We start from the raw sequence: 22,303 nt of genomic DNA, 5'->3' as shown, positions 1-22,303 counted from the left end.
GTATATCAAATATACCTACGTTGACGTTGCCATCCTTCTTATCTAGCAAGTACTAGGGGCAGTTCCGCTTCCAGTGGCCTTTCCCCTTGCAAAAGAAGCACTTAGTCTCAGGTTTAGGTCTATCCTTGGGTTTCTTCATGGGAGCGGCAACTGCCTTGCCATTCTACTTGAATTTCCCTTTCTTTCCCTTTCCCTTCTTGATACTGGTGGTCTTATTGACCATCAAACTTGATGCTCTTTCTTGATTTATACCTCTGCGGCCTTAAGCATCACGAATAGCTCGGGGATCGTCTTTTCCGTCCCTTGCATGTTATAGTTCATCACGAAGCCTTTGTAGCTTCGTGGCAGTGACTGAAGAACTCTGTCAATCGCTACTTCATCCGAAAGATTAACACCCAAGTGATTCAAGCAGTTGTAGTACCCCGACATTTTGAGTATGTGCTCACTAATGGAGCCGTTCTCCTCCATATTGCAGCTAAAGAACTTGTTAAAGGTGTCATACCTCTCAACCCGGGCATGAGCCTAAAATAGTAATTTCAGATCCTCAAACATCTTATATGTTCTGTGGTACTCAAAACCTCTTTGGAGCCCCGGTTCTAAGCCGTAAAGTATGGCGCACTAAAATATTGAGTAGTCATCAGAACATGCCTGCCAGACATTCATAATATTAACAGACGATGCTAGAGGGGTTGGCACACCGAGTGGTGCATCAAGGACATAAGCCTTCTGTGCAGCAATGAGGACAATCCTCAGACTATGGACCTAGTCTGCATAATTGCTTACAATATCTTTCAACTTAGTCTTTCTCTAGGAACGTATTAAAAACAAGGAGTGATGTCGCTTGAACTACGTCGGTATTTCCCCAAGGAGGAAGGGATGACGCATCACAGCTACAGTAGGTATTTCCCTCAGTTATGAAACCAAGGTATCAATCAAGTAGGAGAACCAAGCAACACTATGTAAATGGTACCTGCACACAAATAACAAATACTTGCAACCCGACTCTTATGATGGGTTGTCAATCCTTCTATGGGTAACGATGCCAGAAATTTTCAAATTGACGGGATAAAAATTGTGTAGATTAGATAAATAGATTGCGATAAAATGCAAAATAAAATAAGTAACAAAAAAATTTCAGCAAGGTATTTTTGGGTTTTTAGAATAATAGATCTAAAAACAAAAGCAAATAAAAATAGATCTCAAAGCAAATATGATAAAGAATAGACCCGGGGGCATAGATTTCACTAGTGGCTTCTCTCAAGAAAGTAGCACACAGTGGGTAAACAAATTACTGTTGGGAAATTTATAGAACATAAAATAATTTATGACAATATCCAGGAAATGATCAATATATAGGCATCACGTCCAAGATTAGTAGACCGAGTCCTGCCTGCATCTACTACTATTACTCCACACACCTACGGCTACCCAGCATGCATCTAGTGTATTAAGTTCATGGAAAAATGGAGTAATGCAATAAGAACGATGACATGATGTAGACGAGATCTATTCATGTAGGAATAGCACCATCTTGTTATCCTTAATAGCAATGATACATGCATGTCTTGCTGCCCCATCTGTTACTGGGAAAGAACACTGCAAGATCGAACCCATCACAAAGCACCTCTTCCCATGGCAAGAAAAATTGATATAGTTAGCCTAACTAAACCAAAGATTCGAAGAAGAGATACGAGGCTATAAATAATCGTGCGTATAAGAGATCGAGAGAAAACTCAAATAATATTCATGGGTATAAATCTGATCATAAACTCAAAGTTCATCGGATCCCAACAGACACACCACAAAAAAGAGTTACATCAAATAGATCTCCAAGAGACCATTGTTTTGAGAATCAAAAGAGAGTGGGGAATCCATCTAGCTACTGCCTACGGACCCGTAGGTCTATGATGAACCACTCACGCATCATCGGAGAGGCACCGATGAGGATGATGAACCCCTCCATGATGGTGTCTAGATTGGATCTCATGGTTCTGGAACTTGCGGCGAATGGAATCGTTTTTCATCGATTCCCCTAGGGTTTCTGCAATATTTGGGTATTTATAGGGCAAAGAGGCGGTGCTGGAGGTCATCGAGGGGGGAACAACCCCCCTGGGCGTGCCCTGGTGGGTTGTGCCCACCTCGGGCCTCCCCTCTAGTACTTCTTTGGCCCATCCTGGGTCTTATGGTCCATAAAAATTCTCCAAAAAGTTTCACTGCGTTTGGACTCCGTTTGGTACTGATATTCTACAAAGTAAAAAGCAAGCAAAAAAGCAACTAACACTGGGCACTATGTCAATAGGTTAGTCCCAAAAATGATATAAAGTTGCTATAAAATGATTGTAAAACATCCAAGAATGATAATATAACATGGAACAAGCAAAAATTATAGATAAATTGGAGACGTATCAGGGAGCTATAGCGCGAGCTATTGATCTACAACATAATCTGCAAAGACAATTTAGACTATGTTCATGATAATTGGTTTAGTTAGTCAAAATACTAGTGAACTCCCACTTAAATCAACATCCCTCAAGTTGTCTAAGTGTTTACATGATCCATATCAACCAACCCATGTTCGATCATCACGTGAGATGGGGTGGTCATCAATGGTGAACATCTCCATGTTGATCCTATCTACTATATGACTCATGTTCGACCTTTCGGTCTTCCATGTTCTGAGGCCATGTCTGTACACGCTAAGCTCGTCAAGTTTAACCCAAGTATTCTGCATGTGTAAAAATCGGCTTACACCCATTGTATGTGAATGTAGAGTCTATCACCCGATCATCATGAGGTGCTTCAAACTTTCGCAATGGTGCATACTTAGGGAGAACACATTTATCTTGAAATTAAGTGAAGGGATCATCTTACAATGCTACCGTCATCCTAAGCAAAATAAGATGCATAAAAGATAAATATAACATGCAATCAAAATGTGTGACATGATATGGCCATTATCATTTTGTGCTTTTGATCTCCATCTCCAAAGCATCGACGTGATCTCCATCGTCATCGACATGACACCATGATCTCCATCATTGTGTCATCACGTGGTTGTCTCACCAACTATTGCTTCTAAAACTATTGCTAACGCATAGCGAGAAAGTAAAGCAATTACATGGCGTTATTTGTTGACACACGTGTCATACAATAAATTAAAGGCCCTATGGCTCCTGTCGGTTGCCTTATTCATCGACATGCAAGTCGTGAACCTATTAGAAAAAATGATCATCTCATACATCAACATATATCACATCACATTTTGGCCATACCACATCACAACATGCCCTGGAAAAACAGGTTAGACTTCCTCTACTTTGTTATTGCAATTTTTACGTGCTGCTAGGGCAAACTATAAGAACCATTCTTATCTACGCAAAACCACAAAGATGATATACAAGTTGCCTTTTAACCTTCTACAAGAACCGCCCTTGTCAAATCAGATTCAACTAAAGTGGGAGAGATAGACACCCGCAAAGCCACTTTTATACAATACAAGTTGCATGTCAAACAGTGGAAGCGGTCTCATGTGCGAGGACATGTATGGTTGGTTTGAGCCGCTTCATCCCACAATACCGCCAAATCCAAATAAGTCAAAGGGCGTAAGCAATCTAAACATCAACACCCACAACAACTTTGTGTTCTACTCATGCATATACATCAACGCATAAACCTAGCTCGTGATGCCACTGATGGGGAATGTTGCATGAAAATAAAAAAATTCCCTATGAAACACCCATGATATAATCTAAGAGATACATAGCTACATACCCTTGTAGACCAAAAGCGGAAGCGTATATAACGCGGTTGATGTACTCGTACTCTTCGCAATCCAGTCATGATCCAATTCTATCTAGCGCCGAACGGACGACACCTTCGTGTTCAGCACATGTGCGGCTCGATGACGTCTCCTCCTTGATCCAGCAAGCAAGAGAGGATAAGTAGATGGGATCTCAACCAGCACGATGGCGTGGGGGAGATGGTGGTGGTGGAATCCCGGCAGGGCTTCGCCAAACGCTGCCGGAACCAATCTGAGGAGAAAACAGAGTTTTGGGAGAGGTAGGGCTGCTGCCGGGGCGTGGGATTTGGTGTGTCCAGCCCCTCCCTATCCCCCACTATTTATAGGAGTCAAGGGGAAGGGTTGGGACGCAGCCTTGGCCCCTCCTCCAAGGAAGGTGGTGCGGCAAGGCCTAGGGAGGTTTCCTCCCTTCCCAAGGCACCTCGGGGGGGGGGGGGTGGTGCCTTCCACCCTTAGGACTCTTCCTTTCTCCTCTCTCTTGGCACATGGGCCCCTTAGGGATGGTGCCCTGGGCCCATATAGGCTAAGGCGCACCCCTTACAACCCATGTGCTCCCCTAGGGCCGATGGACCCCCGAGCCCCTTTCGACACTCTTCTCCGGCGACTAAAACATGACTTCCTATATACGAATCTTTACCTCTGGACCATTTCGGAGCTCCTCGTGATGTCCGAGATCTCATCCGGGACTCCGAACAACATTTGGTTACCAATGCACATATCCCAATACTACTCTAGCGTCACCGAACATTAAGCATGCAGACTCTACGAATTCGAAAATAATGTAGACATGATCGAGACACTTCTCCGGTCAATAACCAATAGTGGGACCTGGATGCCCATATTGGTTCCTACATATTCCACGAAGATCTTTACCGGTTGAACCATGATGTCAAGGATTCAATCAATCCTGTATGCAATTCCCTTCGTCCAGTGATATGTTACTTGTCCGAGATTCGATAGTCGGTATCTCCATACCTAGTTCAATCTCGTTACCAGAAAGTATCTTTACTCGTTCCGTAATACAAGATCCCATGATTAAAGTCATTAGTCACATGAAGCTTCTTATGATGTTGTATTACCGAGAGGGCCCAGAGATATCTCTCTGTCACACGGAGTGACAAATCCCAGTCTCGATCCATGCAACCCAACAGACACCTTCGGAGATACCTGCAGAACACCTTTATTATCACTAGTTATGAAATGATGTTTGATAGCACACAAGGCATTCCTCCGATATCCGGGACTGGCATGATCTCATGGTCTAAGAAACCTATACTTGTCATGAAGAAAGCAATAGCAAATAAACTAAACGATCTGATGCTGAGCTTACGGTTGGGTCTTGTCCATCACGTCATTCTCCTAATGATGTGATCCCGTTATCAAATGGCAAATCATGTCTATGGTTAGGAAACCTCAACCATCTTTAATCAACGAGCTAGTCTAGTAGAGGCTTACTAGAGACACTGTGTTGTTTATGTATCCACACATCTATTTAGGTTTCCGGTCAATACAATTCTAGCATGAATAATAAAAATTTATCATGAACGGGAAATATGATAATAACCTTTTTATTATTGACTCGAGGGCATATTTCCAACAAAAATATTGTGATACCCGGAGTAGGCATGAAGGAAAGACAACAAATCACAGCCGGCAGTGGAGTCAACATTGTGGTTAATGTGCGGCAAGGGAAAAGGATCGTTTGGACAAGCTTTATTGATATCAGTATAGTCAATACAAAGCCTCCATTTCCCATTTTCCTTATGCACTACAACCGGATTGGCCAACCAAGTTGGATGGAGGACTCCTCTGACCAGACCTACCGCTTACAGCTTCCTAATTTCCTCGACAATAAAATGTTACCATTCCAAAGCTTGCTTCCTGACCTTGTGCTTGATAGGCCGAGCATGAGGGCAGATAACAAAGTGGTGCTCAATTATTTACCTGGGAACATTGTGGATGTCAGATGGTTGCAACAGAAACACATCAACATTCGTCCGCAGGAAAGCAACAAGCGCGCTTTCCTATTTGTCATTGAGGGTGGAACTTATGGTGAAAGTTCCCCTCGTGCCGTCCTCCTTGGCGGACACCTTCTTTGTTGCTAGTGGAGCTTCTTTGGATTTATTGCTCTTGCCGGCACAACTCTCTGGCACGTCCTCAACAGGAGCACAACACTTCAAAGAGGTGCACTTGTCGGAGTCCTAGTCAGTGGTCTTGTCGGTCTTCTTCCTCTTCTTCCACCCGGAAGCTTTGTGGTAGGAGAAGCGCCTTGGCAGCAGATCCTGCAACTGCCTCTCGGTAGAGTTGGTCAACACAGATGAGCGTGTTTTTCTTATCAGAGTGAAAGGTGATGATACTCATCGACCTTGGCATCTTCAATGTGCTGTAAGCATAGTGGGATGCTGCCATGAATTTTGCCAGTGTCGGGCGGCCAAGGATTCCATTGTATGGCAACATAATATTGATGACGTCGAAGACGATCTTCTCCATCATATAGTTCAGCTTAGTGCCAAATGTCACCCGTAGCATGATCTTGCCTGTTTGCTGACTTCTTTCTGGATTGATCCATTGAAAAGTTCATGTCTTCTTGAGATCTTTATCAAAAATTTGCAGCCTTTTGATCACATCTGGTGACATCAAGTTCAGACCGGCCCGAACTCAACCAACATTTTGTCACTTTGAGGTTGCGTATTGTTGGTGAAACCAATATCGGCAAGCAACCGATTGCGGTTGTGCGATCATGGTGATCCTCAGTGTCAAGATCAATGGGCGTGTTGGACCATTTCAGTGGCTTCTGGGCGTGAATAGCCGGCTCTACCGCATTGACCTCTCGCTCCCACTTCTTGAGTTGGCGGTGAGAGGAGTGCAAAGAAGCACCTCCATCAATGCACATGGCTTTCATGGCCTTCTGGAACTCGTGCTCACTGGGCTCGTCATCGTCCTCTTTGTCTTCATCATCATCATCTCCTTCTTTCTTGTCGCGTCCTTTAGCAAGCTTCTCCCTCTGCTGCTTGGCCTTGCCGCGGCGACCTCCTCGGCCACCATGTTTCTTGCTGGATCCGCCAGTACCATCCCGGGTCTTCTCCTTGTCTCACTTCTCGTACTCAGCTTTTTTGCTTCTCGGCAAGCTGCTCAACTTGCCGGCAGTGTTGGAGATCATGGCCCTTAGTATGGTGGATCTTGCAATACTGCTTGTCAGAGCCTTTCGTCTTGTCGGCAGGTGCCAAAGCTTGACACGAAGTGCACCTAACAACTTCCTTGCTGGAGTTCTCACTCTTAGCTTTCTTGGCAGGCCGGTGTTGCCGGAGCCCTCAACAGCTAGCATAGCTTTGCCCTTGCGCTTTCTGTTGTGCTTGCAATTCTTCTTGTTCGGGATGGTGGCATCATTGTTGTCTTCAGAGTCGACCTATGCACCAACATCCTCCCCAGGAAGTCTCCTTCCCTCTTCAGCACGTGCGCATTTGTTAGCCAGAGCGTAAAGTGATAACCCACAAGTATAGGGGATCGCAATAGTTTTCGAGGGTAGAGTATTCAACCCAAATTTATAGATTCGACACAAGGGGAGCCAAAGAATATTTGAAGGTATTAGCAACTGAGTTGTCAATTCAACCATACTTGGAGATTAATTATTTGCAGCAAAGTGATTAGTAGCACAGTAATATGATAGTTTTGATGATAGCAGCAGTAGCAATAGTAACGGTAACAGTGATAGCAGTGATATTGTAGCAGTAACGAAGCAGTAGCAACCGTAGTAACTTAGCAAGAACAATATAAGGTAATTCGTAGGCATTGGATTGGTGACTCGTTGGATGATATTCATCATGAGACAGTTATAACCTAGTGCGATACGACACTAGCTCCAGTTCATAAATATAATGTAGGAATGTATGCCGTAAATAGTCATAGGTGCTTATGGAAAGAACTTGCATGACATCTTTTGTCCTACCCTCCCGTGGCAGCGGGGTCCTATTGGAAAATATTAAGGCCTCCTTTTAATAGAGAACCGGAACAAAGCATTAGCACACCGCGAATACATGAACTCCTCAAACTACGATCATCATCGGGAGTGGTCCCGACTATTGTCACTCCGGGGTTGCCGTCTCAGAACACGTAGTAGGTGACTATAACTTGCAAGATTAGATCTAGAACATGGATATAATGGTGATAACATAAACGGTTTAGATCTGAAATCATGCCACCTGGGCCCAAAGTGACAAGCATTAAGCATGGAAAAGTCATAGCAACATCAATCTCAGAACATAGTGGATATTAGGGATCAGGCCCTAATAAAACTAACTAGATTACATGATGAATCTCATCCAACTCCTCGCCGACCAGCGGGCCTATGAAGGAATTACTCACTCCCGGTGGGGAGCATCATGGAATTGGCGATGGAGATGTGTTGATGACGAAGATCGAATATCCCCCTCTTCGAAGCCCCAAACGGGCTCCAAATCTGGCCTCCCGATGAAGAACAGGAGACATCAGTGGCTCCATCTCGTGAAATGCGACAATTCTTTCTCTCTCATTTTTTTCTCGAATAATGTGATTTTATAGCATCGGTTTCAGGGTCAGCGGGGCCACCAGGTGGGCAGCACCCACCTGGGCGCGGGGTGGGGGGGGGGGTGCAGGTGCGCCCTGGTGGTTGTGACCACCCAGGTGCCCCCCTCAGGTATCTCTTGGCTCCAGAAATTCTCTTTATTGATATAAAAATCCTCGCAAAGTTTTGTTCCATTCTGAGAACTTCTATTTCTGCACAAAAACAACACCACTGTAGTTCTGCTGAAAACAACGTCAGTCCGGGGTTAGTTTCATTCAAATCATGCAAATTAGAGTCCAAAACAAGAGGAAAAATGTTAGGAAAAGTAGATACGTTGGAGACATATCAACTCCCCCAAGCTTAAACCTTTGCTTGTCCTCAAGCAATTCAGTTGATAAACTGAAAGTGAAAAAGAAAAACTTTTACGAACTCTTTTGCTCTTGTTTCATAAATAAGCTTAAACTACACCCATGTTTTCAGCAAGGATTATAACTAACCATGTCGACAATATCTCCTAAAAATTATATTAACTCATATCGATGACATAAACAACTAGAGAGCAATAATAAGATATCTCAAATAGCAACACGTTGTCAAAACAACCATGATATTATATGACAATAGTGGTATCTCGCTATCCCTTTCTGAGACTGCAAAACATATATGCAGAGCACCCCCAAATTTCAAGCAGCGACTAAACATTGTAATTCATGGTAGAAAAGATCCAGTCATGATGCACCCAACATTAGCTACACACAATGCATCAGCATGACAACATTGCTCTCAGGTTCTGGCGCTTATTTGAGAAGGTGATGACACAACATAAAAGTAAATAGATAGTCCCTTCGCAGAGGGAAACAGTGATTTGCAGAGGTGCCAGAGCTCAAGTTTTTAAAATAGATGTAAATGGTATTTTGAGACAGGCACCCTTCTCATTTACTTCACGACCATCAGTTATCAATATCTTCCATGCTAAACACACTAGTGGCGGTTCCCAAGCGGAAATGTAAAGGTTATGACTCCATTGGGAGTTTTTGTTTGATTATTTGTAAGCTCTTTTCTTTTCTCTTTGCAGTTTGGGACTGGGCATCCCTATTACCTCCCTTTTCTCGTGCGATGGTGAGTGAATAAACACTTGACCTGAGAATAACCCGCTTAGCATGGAGGATACCGACTACCTCCCGTTGTTCCATGAACGATCCAGTCACACAAAAAGGATATTTATTTGAAGTTTTTAGAGATGGCACATGCAAATTTACTTAGGACGACAGGGTAATACCGCATATAGGTAGGTATGGTCGACTCATCTGGAATAACTTGGGTTTCCGGTTTTTGATGTACAAGCAGAGTTTCCACTTAGTACAGACGAAGGCTAGCAAATAGGTTGAGAAGCGGCCAGCTAGAGAGCAAGAACTGTCATGAACATGCATTATGCATAAGTAACATTGGATACTAGCATGAGTAGGATATGAACACCATGAACATAAATATCATAGAGGCTATGTTGGTTTTGATTCAACTACATGCATGAACATGTGCCAAGTCAAGCCACTCGAACATTCAGAGGAGGATACCATATCAACATACTACATCACAATCATTTTAACACAATGTTGATATCTAAGATAAATCATTATTCACTCCTAGCTACTTATGCATGGCATGAGAAACTATAATCTCTAATTGTCATTGCAAACATGTTTGATCATAATAGGCTGAATCATGGATACTAGGTTAAACATATTTACTAAAACAGAATAAGTCAAGTTCATACCCGTTTCTCTCTGCCATGGTCAGTTCATCTAATATCATCATTATTTCCTTTCACTTGCATGACCAAACGATTTGAAAATAATAATAGTGCAAGAGTGCCGTGGACTAAGCTGGAACCTGCAAACATTTTATTCAAGAGGAGAAGACAAGGTAATATGGGCTCTTTGTTAGATCAACAATGCAAATGAGAGCCACTCAACATTTTCATCATGGTCCTCTCCTCGGTAAGACTCAATATAAGGAAAAGAAATTTAGAGAAACACACTGAAATATTTTTGGAGTTTTTGTTTTTTTGAAAGCAAGCAAATGAAAAGAGCAAAACAAAAACGAGAAAAACTATTTACACGGGAAAGCTCCCAACAAGTAAAAGAAGACCAAGGAAATCTTTTTGGGTTTTCTTTTTAGTGCTACAATAATTTAAACTAGGAAGAAAAATAAAAAATAAGCAACAAACATATTTTTTGATTTTCTCAAAGTTTTTCAAACACGCAAGAAGAAAGCAAGAAAAATAATTTAAGCATGAATGATACAATGAAAAAGTGTGGGCACCGACAACTACAATGAAATGTGTGAACATGAATGTAATGTCGGTGGGAATACGTACTCCCCCAAGCATAGGCTTTTGGCATAACTTGGTCTTCGGCCAGTAGCCTGGGCAATGGTCGGAGTGGTAGCTCATGGAGGCTCTTAGTGCGGATGCCTCAGCCTGCCATGCAGCCACAACCGTTGCGTTATGAGCTCGGGCCTCACTCCCAAGAACATAATATCTTCCCCTGTTATGAACATCAAAGAGAGAAGGAGCAGGAAAATATGTGTCTACCACGGAGTTCTTGTTAAATGTCAAATTATAAGTGAAATTATGGGGATCACCTATCAGAATCTTATGACATTTCATAGCATCAAAGTCTAAGTACTGCGTGGGTAAAATAGGATCACAAGGCAAAGGTGAAACACCCAGCCCTCTTGCTAAGCGTCTGGCATAAATTCCGCCATAAAAATATCCACTACTAGCGTTGTGTTCTAACCTATGTGCAACAATTGCTCCAAGATTATAACTTTTAACACCGTAGAGAGCGGTGTGAATGAGGCTCAAATCAGGAGCACAAAGTGTACTACAATCTTGTTTGCCTACAATACATTTTCCATTAAATAATGCGAAGTACTGAATTGCAGGAAAATGTATGCTCTTTATTCTACCTTGCGCTAGTCCCCTAGTTTCACAAAAGGAAAGACTAGTCAAGAATATTTCAAACTCAGACCTAGGTGGCTCATTGAGCGAACCCTAGATGGGATATTGTAGAGGTGAGCAAACCTTTCTAGAGGAATGGTAAATGGATTTTCATACAATTTAAAAGACACCCTAGACTCACGGGGAAAGAATTTAAATCCTTTGACAAATGATTCGATGAGGATGAGGTGTTGGTCGCTCTTATCTGCAATGTGAGGACCGAGCTCGACATTGTGAACATATTGCTCAAATTCCTCCTTAATACCCACTCTCACCATATAATCGTTGCATGGCCATAAGCATGTTTTGGTTGTGGCACTTTGAATGGAACTTTCACTTGGTTCAACATAAGACCGACAGACGGAGCTGCTACTAGAAGATGCCTCCGAGGATCTCCTCCTCGAAGAAATCCTTCTAAAGAAGTTCATAATGTTCACATACAATTTTCTGAAAAAAATTGGTGACACAAAAAATTTATTAGCAAAACTTCACAAGAATGATAGAAACTACTCATAGGGATGCATAGAGGCCATAGCAAGCATTCAAACTACTTAGAACTCTAAGAATTCAACAGCAAGCTCATCTACAGCAGCACCAAGAGTAGCTAATTATTATAAATATAAACCACTAAAACAAAAACTAATTGGACACATGGAGGAGTCACATACCAAGCAAGTAACGGGGCTTCGAGCAAAGAGATCGAAATCCGCGGTTTCGGGAGCAAGAACACGAGAGAGAGAGAGAGAGAGAGAGAGAGAGATACATCTCCGTCGTATCTACTTTTCCAGACACTTTTGCTCTTGTTTTGGACTCTAACTTGCATGATTTGAATGGAACTAACCCGGACTGACGCGGTTTTCAGCAGAACTGCCATGGTGTTATTGTTGTGCAGAAATGAAAGTTCTCAGAATGACCTGAAAATCATGAACGAACTTCTCAGAATTAATAAAAAATACTAGCGAAAGAATTAGCGTCAGGGGGCCCACACCCTGTCCACGAGGGTGGGGGCGCGCCCCCTCCCCTAGGGCGCGCCCCCAGCCTCGTGGGCCCCCTGGATGTCCACCGACCTCAACTCCAACTCCATATATTTGCTTTCGCGGAGAAAAAAAATTAGAGAGAAAGTTTCATCGTGTTTTACGATGCGGAGCCGCCGCCAAGCCCTAATCTCTCTCGGGAGGGCTGATCTGGAGTCTGTTCGGGGCTCTGGAGAGGGGGATTCGTCGCCGTCGTCATCATCAACCATCCTCCATCACCAATTTCATGATTCTCACCGCCGTGCGTGAGTAATTCCATCGTAGGCTTGCTGGACGGTGATGGGTTGGATGAGATTTACCATGTAATAAAGTCAGTCCTATTAGGGTTTGATCCCTAGTATCCACTATGTTCTGAGATTGATGTTTCTATGACTTTGCTATGCTTAATGCTTGTCACTAGGGCCCGAGTGCCATGATTTCATGTCTGAACCTATTATGTTTTCATGAATATATGTGAGTTCTTGATCCTATCTTGCAAGTCTATAGTCACCTATTATGTGTTATGATCCGACAACCCCGAAGTGACAATAATCCGGATACTTCTCGGTGATGACCGCAGTTTGAGGAGTTCATGTATTCACTAAGTGCTAATGCTTTGGTCCGGTACTCTATTAAAAGGAGGACTTAATATCTCTTAGTTTCCATTAGGACCCCGCTGCCACGGGAGGGTAGGACAAAAGATGTCATGCGAGTTCTTTTCCCTAAGCACATATGACTATATTCGTAATACATGCCTACATTACATTGATGAACTGGAGCTAGTTCTATGTCACCCTATGTTATAACTATTACATGAGGAATCGCATCCGACATAATTATCCATCACTGATCCATTGCCTATGAGCTTTTCACATATTGTGCTTTGCTTATTTACTTTACCATTGCTGTTGTTACAATTACTACAAAACTGATACTGTTACTTTTGCCATTGTTACCGTTACTTCCATACTACTTTGCTACTAAATACTTTGCTGTAGATATTAAGTTATCCAGGTGTGGTTGAATTGACAACTCAACTGCTAATACTTGAGGATATTCTTTGGCTCCCCTTTTCTCGAATCAATAAATTTGGGTTGAATACTCTACCCTCAAAAACTGTTGCAATCCCCTATACTTGTGGGTTATCAAGACTATTTTCTGGCGCCGTTGCCGGGGAGCATAGATCTATTCTTTGAGTCACTTGGGATTTATATCTGCTGGTCACTATGAGGAACTTGAAAGACGAAAGAACTAAGATTTATCCCTTAACCACGAGGGGAGGTAAGGAACTTCCATCTAGCTCTGCACTAGATTCTCCTTCTATTATGAGTGATCTTGCGACACCTAAACCTGCTTCTAATATTAATTCTGATATGTCGCATGTTATTGATGATGCCACTTCTACTATGCATGATACTTATGATGAAACTACTTCTGTGCTTGAAACTACTTTGCCATTAGGTGAATATCTTGACGAACAACTTGCTAGGGTTAGAGAGAATGAAATTATTGAAAATGAAATTATTGAAGATAGTGATGATGAAGGTTCTCCCCCTAAGTATGAATTCCCCATTGTTCCTGAGGGTTATGTTATGGATGAAGAAACTCCTAGAGATTTTCTTGCTTGCAATGATAGATCTGATCTTAAGAAGTTATTAGCTAAACTGAAACAGAAAACTCTGAATGCTAGAATTAAATATGACCCTGCTTTTGCTACTTCACCTATCTTTGTTACTGATAAGGATTATGAATTCTCTGTCGATCCTGAGATAATTACTTCGGTTGAATCTGATCCTTTTTATGCCTATGAATCTGAAACTGTTGTGGCATATCTTACTAAATTGAATGATATAGCCACCTTGTTCACTAATGATGATAAATCTTGCTACTATTATATCCTTAAGATATTTCCGTTCTCATTAAAGGGTGATGCTAAAACTTGGTTTAATTCTCTTGATCCTGGTTGTGTGCGTAGTCCCCAGGATATGATTTATTACTTCTCTGCTAAATATTTCCCTGCTCATAAGAAACAAGCTGCCTTGAGGGAAATATATAATTTTGTGTAAATTGAAGAAGAGGGTCTCCCACAAGCTTGGGGGAGGCTTCTCCGGTTACTTAATGCTTTGCCTGATCATCCTCTTAAGAAAAATGAAATACTTGATATCTTTTATAATGGACTAACTGATGCTTCCAAGGACCACTTGGATAGTTGTGTTGGTTGTGTTTTCAGGGAAAGAACAGTCGATCAAGTTGAATTGCTATTGAATAATATGTTGGCTAATGAAAATAATTGGACTCTTCCTGAGCCAATTCCTGAGCCAATTCCTGAACCAACTCCTAAACCAAATTCGAAGAAGAGAGGTGTCCTATTTCTCAGTCCTGAAAATATGCAAGAGGCAAAGAAATCTATGAAGGAAAAAGGTATTAAAGCTGAAGATGTTAAGAATTTACCTCTTGTTGAAGAAATACATGGTCTTAATTTACCGCCGATTGAAGAAACACATGGTCTTGATAACCCGACATAGGTAGTAAAGGTAAATTCTCTCTATAGATATGACAAAGTTGAAATCCTATCTACTAAGTTTGCTAGACAATGCTTGGATGAATTTGATGATTTTATGGCTAGACAAGAAAATTTCAATGCTTATGTTGGTAGAGAATTAAAGAGTAATTCTTACATGATTGGACGCTTGAGTGATTATATGGCTAGAGTTAAAGTGAACTTAAACTCATTAGTAAATATGCTTCGATCGTTACCACTCAAGCAGAACAAGTACTTAAAGGCTCAAAGTGATTTGCTTGATGAATTAAATAATAAACATGATTTTGCTGTTAGAGTGGCTACTAGAACGGGTAAAATGACTCAGGAACCTTTGTATCCTGAAGGCCACCCTAAGAGAATTGAGCAAGATTCTCAGAGAAATAACGTAGAAGCACCTAGTCCTTCTAAAAAGAAGAAAAATAAAAATGATAGGACTTTGCATGCTTCTAGTGAACCTGTTGTAGACACACTCGGGAATCCCAATGATATTTCTATTTCTGATGCTGAAACACAATCTGGGGACGAACATGAACCTAGTGATAATGTTAATGATAATGTTCATGTTGGTGCTCAACCTAGCAATAATAATGATGTAGTGATTGAACCTGCTGTTGATCTTGATAACCCACAATCAAAGAATCAACGTTATGATAAGAGAGACTTTGTTGCTAGGAAGCACGGTAAAGAAAGAGAACCATGGGTTCAGAAACCCATGCCTTTTCCTCCTAAGCCATCCAAGAAAAAGGATGATGAGGGTTTTGAGCGCTTTGCTGAAATGATTAGACCTATCTTTTTGCGTATGCGTTTGACTGATATGCTTAAAGTAAATCTTATGCTAAATACATGAAAGATATTATTACAAATAAAAGAAAGATACCGGAAGCTGAAATTTCCGCCATGCCTGCTAATTACACTTTTAAGGGAGGAATACCAAAGAAACTAGGAGATCCAAGAGTACCAACAATACCTTGCTCCATTAAACGTAACTATGTTAAAACTGTTTTATGTGATCTTGGAGCCGGTGTTAGTGTTATGCCTCTCTCTTTATATCGAAGACTTGAATTGAATAAGTTGACACCTACTGAAATATCTTTGCAAATGGCTGATAAATCAGCTGCTATACATGTCAGTGTTTGTGAGGATGTGCCTGTTGTGGTTGCAAACGTCACTATTTTAACAGACTTTGTTCTTCTTGATATTCCGAAGGACGATAGTATGTCGATTATCCTTGGTAGACCCTTTTTTAATACTGCAGGGGCTGTTATTGATTGCAACAAAGGCAATGTCACTTTTCATGTTAATGGTAATGAGCATATGGTACACTTTCCGAGGAAACAACCTCAAGTTCATAGCATCAATTCTATTGGAAAAATTCCAACTATCATTATTGGAGGTTTTGAATTTCCTCTTCCTACTGTCAAGAAGAAATATGATATTCTTATTATTGGGGATGTTCATATCCCCGTTGAGGTAACCTAGTGTTATTCGAAATTTCTCCGGTTCCATGTTATTCAAAATGAGTTTGTTAACAAGACTTGATCAACCTTGTTAGTGGATTCCTTTTGATGATCATGAGATGGATGAAATTAGAAGGCACAACATTCTGTACCCTCCTTTTACTTTATGTTATTTAGATTAAACAAAGTAAAAATAGTATTTTCTGTGTGTTTTCTGAATTATCCATGCAATAAAAAATACCTCGAAAATAAAAGTTCTCCAAATGCCCTACAAATTTAATATGATTTTTTCTGGAATATTTGAGAATATCTGGCACTGAGAACACAGCAGGGGGAGCTGGCACCTGGCCACAAGGGTCCAGGGCGCGCCCACCCCTACATGGCACGCCCCCTGCCTCATGGGCCCACGGTGGCCCCCATCCTCTTATTCGTGCACCCACACACTTCATCTTCCGCCCGAAAAAATCACCATCCAGCTCAAGCACGAGTTCTAGCTCACTTTGCTGCCATTTTCGATCTCCTTGCTCAAAGCTCCATTCACGAAACTGCTTTGGGGGATTGTTCCTTGGTATGTGACTCCTCCAATGGTCCAATTAGTTTTTGTTCTAGTGCTTTATTCATTGCAAATTTTTGCTGCCTAGGTGACCCTGTTCTTGAGCTTGCATGTTAAATTTATATGGTCCCAAGTAATTTTAATGCATGATATAGGCTCTAGGCACTTGTGGGAGTAGTTGCTATCAATTTTGTTGAGTTTGATTCACTTTTATTTTGAGTTACTAAAAATTTCAGAAATTTTCAGAGGAAGAAATATGTCCAGGAAAATGTACCAAGGTGGTTCTTCAAGGAAGAAAGGACCCAAGCTCGCAATACGTGAGTAAGACGACGAACCACCAAGGGAAGCTGACGTGCGGCCTTGTGAATGGCCGTTAGAGGAGTTTATGGTCAAAGCGGGCATCAAGGATGAATTTGATGCATATGTGCGTAATGCCGATCTTCAGGACTTCATGCAAGATAAGTGCCCGCAATACCACTATTTGACTGACTCCTTTGTGAGAAGGTTTAAATTTACATCTCCGCGTAATTCTCCAACTGTCCTATTTGATATTTATGATAATTCATATACCATGGACCTATAAGATTTCACTACTGCTTGTAAACTCCCTCAGTGGGGTAGTGTTAATGAACCTTGTAAATCTGAATATAAAGATTTTCTTGCTAGTATCACTGTGGGAGAATCTAGAGAAATAGCACAAGCTACGATAGGGAGCATTCCCTTTCCTGCTATACATTATTTTGCTCTCTTCATTGGTAGATGTATTAACGTTAAAGATGAAGCATGTCACATGTGTGTTCCTGATCTTTGTGTTCTCAAGAGTGCTGTATTAGGTGATAAACAATACAACTTGGGGGCAATTATTGCACGTAGGTTGCATAATAATGGTTTAGTTGGAGACTTGTTTGGAGGGATCTATACAACCCGTGTGGCTAATTATGTTGGCATACCTGCACATGAAAATGATAGGGAGTTGCCTCCCTCTTATTTAGATTATAATGCCATGGTTAATCATCATTTTCTTGAGAGGAATGAACAATTCCTCCAGTATCGACTAATCTTTGACAGACGTCGTGTTGTCCATATTACTCTCCCTGCTCCTACCCTCTTTGACTACCAGGCAAAAGGAAGATATATTATAACCAGGGAGGAGGCAAACGAGTATGAGAGGAGGACGGAGGCAGCTCGCCGCCATGCTGCAGCTCAGGAGGAAATGGCTGCTGCATCTCAGTACGACACCAGTTACAACTTCGGATATCAGCCAAGCTACCCATGGCCATAGACCAACTTAGGCCAGAGCCTTAGCTTGGGGGAGTACGTATTTCTCACCGACATTACATTCATGTTCACACACTCGTTCTAGTTGTCGGTGCTCATACTTTTTCATTGTACCATCCATGCTAGTTTAATTTCTTTTTCTAGTTTTCTTCTTGTGTGTTTGATAAACCTTAAGAAAAACCAAAAAAGTTAGTTAGTTTAATTTCCATGATTGTAGTAGTAGTTAAAAGAAAACCCAAAAAGATTCTCGTTCTTCTTTTTCTTGTTGGGAGCTTTCCCATGTAAATAGTTTTATTTATTTTCTTTTCTTTGGGGGTCGAGAGGAGAGGACCATAATGAAAATGTTTAGTGGCTCTCATATGCATGATTGTTGATTTAAATCAAGAGCCCATATTACCTTGTCTTGGCCCTTGAATTGAATGCTTGTAGATTCCAGCTTAGTCCAATGCACGTGCACTATTATTATTATCCACACCATTCGGTCGTGCAAGTGAAAGGCAATAATGACGATATATGATGGACTGATTGAGATGAGAGAAGTTGGTATGAACTCGACCTCTCTTGTTTTTGTAAATATGATTAGTTCATCGTTCCTGATTCAGCCTATTATGAATAAACATGTTTGCAATGACAGTTAGAGATTATAGTTGCTTATGCCATGCTTAATTAGCTAGGAGCTTATAATGGTTTACCTTGCGTGCCAACATGCTATTAAAATGGTTGTGATGTGGTATGGTAGGGTGGTATCCTCCTTTGAATGATTCGAGTGACTTGACTTGGCACATGTTCACGCATGTAATTGAAACAAAATCAACATAGCCTTCAGGATATTTATGTTCATGGTGGATTATATCCTACTCATGCTTGCACTCGGTGTTGATTAATTTTAGTGCATGTTCATCTGTTGTCACTCTCTCAGTTGGTCGCTTCCCAGTCTTTTGCTACCCTTCACCTGTACTAAGCGGGAATACTGCTTGTGCATCCAAACTCCATGAACTCCAAAGTTATTCCATATGAGTCCACCATACCTTCCTATATGCGGTATCTACCTGCCATTCCAAGTAAATTTGTATGTGCCAAACTCCAAACCTTCAAATGAAATTCTGTTTTGTATGCTCGAGCAGCTCATGTATCAACTAGGGTTTTCTGTATCTTCCATGCTAGGTGGGTTATTCTCAAGGGGAGTGGACTCCGCTCCTCATTCATGAGAAAATGGCTGGTCAGCGGGATGCCCAGTCCCATGCTCAAATCAAATCAAAATAATTGCAGAACAAAACTCACCCAGGATTGTTGCTGGTTGGAGGCACCCGTTGTTTCAGGCAAGCCATGGATTGATGCTTGTTGGTGGTGGGGGAGTATAAAATTTACCATTCTGTTTGGGAACCGCCTATAATGTGTGTAGCATGGAAGATATCGAGATCTCATAGTTGTTATGTTGATAGTGAAAGTATACCGCTCAAAATGTTATTCATCTCTATTTTAAAATCGAGCTCTGGCACCTCTACAAATCCCTGCTTCCCTCTGCGAAGGGCCTATCTATTTAGTTTTATGTTGAGTCATCACCCTCTTATTAAAAAGCACCCCATGGAGAGCACTGTTGTCATTTGCATGCATTACTATTAGTTTATATTGGGTATGACTATGGCTGGATCTCTTTTACCATGAATTACAATGTTTAGTCAGTCCTTGATCTTTAAAGGTGCTCTGCATTTATGATTTGCGGTCTTAGAAAGGGCTAGCGAGATACCATCTTGTTATATCATATTATGATTGTTTTGAGAAAGTGTTGTCATCTGAGTTTTATTATTATTGCTCGCTAGTTGATTATGCCATTGATATGAGTAAACATGGGACCTAAGTGTTATTGTGAATATGGTTAGTTCACAATCTTTGCTGAAAACTTCAATGTTGGCTTTACATATTTGCAACAACAAGAGCAAACATAGTTTGTCAATTGAATTGCTTGAGGACAAGCAAAGGTTTAATCTTGGGGGAGTTGATACGTCTCCATCGTATCTACTTTTCCAAACACTTTTGCTCTTGTTTTGGACTCTAACTTGCATGATTTGAATGGAACTAACCCGGACTGACGCTTTTTTTAGCAGAACTGCCATGGTGTTAGTTTTGTGCAGAAATAAAAGTTCTCGGAATGACCACAGAGAAACTTTTCAGAATTAATAAAAAATATTGGCGAAAGAATTAGTGTCAGGGGGTCCACACCCTGTCCACGAGGGTGGGGGCGCGCCCCCTCCCCTAGGGCGCGCCCCCTGCCTCGTGGGCCCCCTAGACGTCCACCGACCTCAACTCCAACTCCATATATTTTCTTTCATGGAGAAAAAATCAGAGAGAAAGTTTCATCACATTTTACGATACGGAGCCGCTGCCAAGCCCTAATATCTCCCGGGGGGCTAACCTGGAGTTCGTTCGGGGCTCCGGAGAGGGGGATTCATCGCCATCGTCATCATCAACCATCCTCCATCACCAATTTCATGATGCTCACCGCCGTGCGTGAGTAATTCCATCGTAGGCTTGCTGGACGGTGCTGGGTTGGATGAGATTTACCATGTAATCAAGCCAGTCTTGTTAGGGTTTGATCCCTAGTATCCACTATGTTCTGAGATTGATGTTGCTATGACTTTGCTATGCTTAATGCTTGTCACTAGGGCCCGAGTGCCATGATTTTAGATCTGAACCTATTTTGTTTTCATGAATATATGTGAGTTCTTGATCCTATCTTGCAAGTCTATAGTCACCTATTATGTGTTATGATCCGACAACCCCGAAGTGACAATAATTGGGATACTTCTTGGTGACGACCGTAGTTTGAGGAGTTCATGTATTCACTAAGTGCTAATGCTTTGGTCTGGTACTCTATTAAAAGGAGGCCTTAATATCCCTTAGTTCCATTAGGACCCCACTACCACGGGAGGGTAGGACAAAAGATGTCATGCAAGTTCTTTTCCATAAGCATGTATGACTATATTCGGAATACATTCCTACATTACATTGATGAAGTGGAGCTAGTTCTATGTCACTCTATGTTATAACTATTACACGAGGAATTGCATCCGACATAATTATCCATCACTGATCCATTGCCTACGAGCTTTTCACATATTGTGCTTTGCTTATTTACTTTACCGTTGCCGCTGTTACAATTACTACAAAACTGCTACTGTTACTTTTGCCACTGTTACTGTTACTTCCATACTACTTTGCTACTAAATACTTTGTTGCAGATATTAAGTTATCCAGGTGTGGTTGAATTGACAACTCAACTGCTAATACTTGAGGATATTCTTTGGCTCCCCTTGTGTTGAATCAATAAATTTGGGTTGAACACTCTACCCTCGAAAACTGTTGCGATACCCTATACTTGTGGGTTATCAGAGAGTGATAGTGATTTTTTCAGGGTGAATGGAGTGATGTGGGAAGAAGAAGTAAGTGAGGGGGCCCACGCGGGGACCACAACCCACTAGGGCATGCTTGGGGGTCCTGGCGCACCCAAGTGGGTTGTGCCCACCTGGTGCACCTTCCTCTGATATTATTTGCACCAGAAATTCAGAAATATTCAGAAAAAAGTCGTATCGGATTTTCAGAGCATTCTGAGAACTTTTATTTTTGGGTCATTTTTTATTGCACGGAGAACTCTGAAAATAGACAAAGCATGACATTTTATTTTACTTAACTAATAAAAACAGAAAACAAAAGGTAGGGACAAAAGGTAGTGCTTACTAAATTCATCAACTTCATACCTCTCAAAAATGATCCATTAATAAGGTTGATCAAGTCTTATTAACAACCACTTTCGATTAGCATGAAACCGAAGAACTTTCGTAAATCACTAAGTTACCTCAATGGGGATATGAATGTCCCCCACAATAAGCATTTCATATTTCTTTTTAACAGTAGGTAGAGGTAGTTGAAAACTTTCAATAGTGATTGTCAAAGATTTTTCAATAACATTAGTACCATTCACTTGGACCTGTTTGTTCGAAAAGTGCACCGTATGCTCATTACCATTGATATGAAAAGTGACCTTGCTTTTATTGCAATCAATAACATCCCCTGAAGTATTCAAGAAGGGTCTACCAAGGATAATCGACATGTTGTCATCCTC

The sequence above is a fragment of the Triticum aestivum genome, chromosome 5B (genome assembly GCF_018294505.1).
Source record: "Triticum aestivum cultivar Chinese Spring chromosome 5B, IWGSC CS RefSeq v2.1, whole genome shotgun sequence".
Lineage (NCBI taxonomy): Eukaryota > Viridiplantae > Streptophyta > Magnoliopsida > Poales > Poaceae > Triticum > Triticum aestivum.
The sequence above is the reverse complement of the archived record's forward strand: the minus strand, read 5'-3'. Positions refer to the sequence as shown.